The sequence below is a fragment of the Hemicordylus capensis genome, chromosome 2 (genome assembly GCF_027244095.1).
Source record: "Hemicordylus capensis ecotype Gifberg chromosome 2, rHemCap1.1.pri, whole genome shotgun sequence".
Taxonomy (NCBI): Eukaryota; Metazoa; Chordata; class Lepidosauria; order Squamata; family Cordylidae; genus Hemicordylus; species Hemicordylus capensis.
This window is the reverse complement of record NC_069658.1, coordinates 350,226,368-350,228,675: the sequence shown is the minus strand read 5'-3', so window position 1 is coordinate 350,228,675 and position 2,308 is coordinate 350,226,368.

Sequence of the window (2,308 nt, the reverse complement as noted above, 5' to 3'; positions counted from 1 at the left end):
TCAACCAGCCACGTAGATGTCAATCAGAGGCGGGGGGGAGGGCAAGAAAGAGCAGAGGCATTTCCAAATAGATTGGGAGTGGATTTTATGGTGGTTGGGTTATAAGCAACAGTTCGGGAGGATGAAGTGGGAGGGCTGCGGATCTAGGACTTATTTATTTTTGTGGGACACGACACACATGCAGTTCATCCGAACGAGTAAACGGGTTTGTTGGGGTATGTGGATTTGTCAGCTCTCTTTACAGTTGTTTAGCTGGAAAAAGCAGTTTATCCTAGAGAAGAAACTGGGGGTGCTGCGGGTCTGTGACCTTGGAGTCTCTTTGCTTTGGGGGGAGCTACAAAGCAGCTGGGAGTAAAGGAATAAACTGGGAATGAGGGTCTGTGAATCTGGGACCTCTGTTTTTGTAGTGGGGCTACAAAAACATTTCTGATACGGTTTTGTATGTCTGTTTTGATATTGTTCATTAAGGAGAGCAGGCTGGAGTCTGTGACTGGGACTTCTTTGCACTTCCTTTGGGCTTGAAAGAGCAGTTCATCCAAGGGGGAAAACTGGGATGCTGGGGTCTATGAATCGTGGAGATATTTTCATCCCCCGCCCCCGCCCTTACAAAAAGTTGCCAAACTAGGTGTTTGTGACACTGAGACCTCTTTGATTCTTGGTGGGATGGAGGCGGCTAGAAAGGCAGTTCATCAAAAAGGGAATGTGTGGGGTCTGTACATTTTGGTTACAAAAGACAGTCCATCACAGATGATGAACAGTTCATAACACATATCTTTTTCAGAGATAGAATCTTATTTTTTTGTTCACAGAAAAAGTCAATCAAGCCTCCTTATCTGTAAAAAAAAACACCAACTAGGCATAAAAGCCTTTGTATCATCCAACTTCTTTTAAAATAAGAGATGTTCAGAGTAGGCATTCCAATGTTAAATGTGTAGGATTCAGGGAGGACTGGTCAAAGTTAATGTACTTTTAAAGGAATTTCTTAAAGGATGTTCATTCCTTTAAGGAATGTACATTCAATATCATGAGATACTTATTTAAACATGTGATGTTACTAGTCTCATGCATCTGTCTCCCTCCCCTGTCCCATACAGACACCATTTCAAATAAATCAACAATTTCCAAGCAATCCTTACTATTCTATCCTCCTCAGTCCCCAGCTCAACTAACTCACCCAGTTTTTGTCTAATCATTTTTACCATCATCCAGTCCTCCAAGCATTGTTCCCCTCCCTCTCACCTCAACACTCTATGCCATGATGCAAAATTTAGATGTAACAGAAAACTGGAGGTCCGTCCCATCACCTCCAATGTCCTAACCAGCACGGTGAAATTCAGGGAAATTGAGTTTGCGGGGGGAAGCAACCTGCCTTTTCCCTCCCTGAACTCCAGTCTGAACCTTTGGTTCAGACTGGAGTTTCAGCGCCACAAACTCAATTTCTGTGGTGCCAGTGTGACATCTGAACGTTGGCACCACAGTTTTCGCCCCATGGAGCCAGAGTTGAGGAAGGAAGTCCAACTCCGGCCCAATTGTTTTTCTGTTAAGAAGAAAGCCTGCACAGCCATCTCCCCTGTCTCTCTGCAATCTCCCTGACTGCAGAGAGGCAACTATCTCCAACATCCACACATGGATGGGAAAGCAGGGGGAAGAGGCATGGACTCGTGGGTCCGTTTTACATCTGAATGGGGCCTGAGTATTTCCCCTTCTCACCCAGATACACCCCAGATCATAGTTCACTGCACAACTTCCAAAGAGACCCCAAATCCACCACTGTTATCTTAAAGTGTGCTGTCGAGTTGGTGTCAACTCCTGGTGACCACAGAGCCCTTTGGTTGTCTTTGGTAGAATACAGAAGGGGTTTACCATTGCCATTTCCCATGCAGTATGAGATGATGCCTTTCAGCAACTTCCTATATCACTGCTGCCGGATATAGGAGTTTCCCATAGTAGGTTTGTCCAAAGGGCCTGTGAGACTAGGAATTCTTTGGAATGCCAATCATCGAACTTGACCAGGATATCATGTAAGCTTCTATTCCCTCAGTTGTTCACTTGTATTCATTCAGAAAATATGTTGTAGTCTTATTTTCATTCCAACCACCTTCCCTAATATTTTATTAAATAAATTTTTAAAATCTTGTAATCTTGTCACTTTCTAGTCTTTTTTTCACACCTTTCTTTCTTGTATTGTTTTTTATGCTGATTATTTTTTCCTTCTGTACTGAGTGATATATTTTCCCAGTATTTCCTCTGTTAACTAAGCAAAGGGCACCCTGTCCATCCCCAGCATAGCATCCCTTCAGTGGCTGTT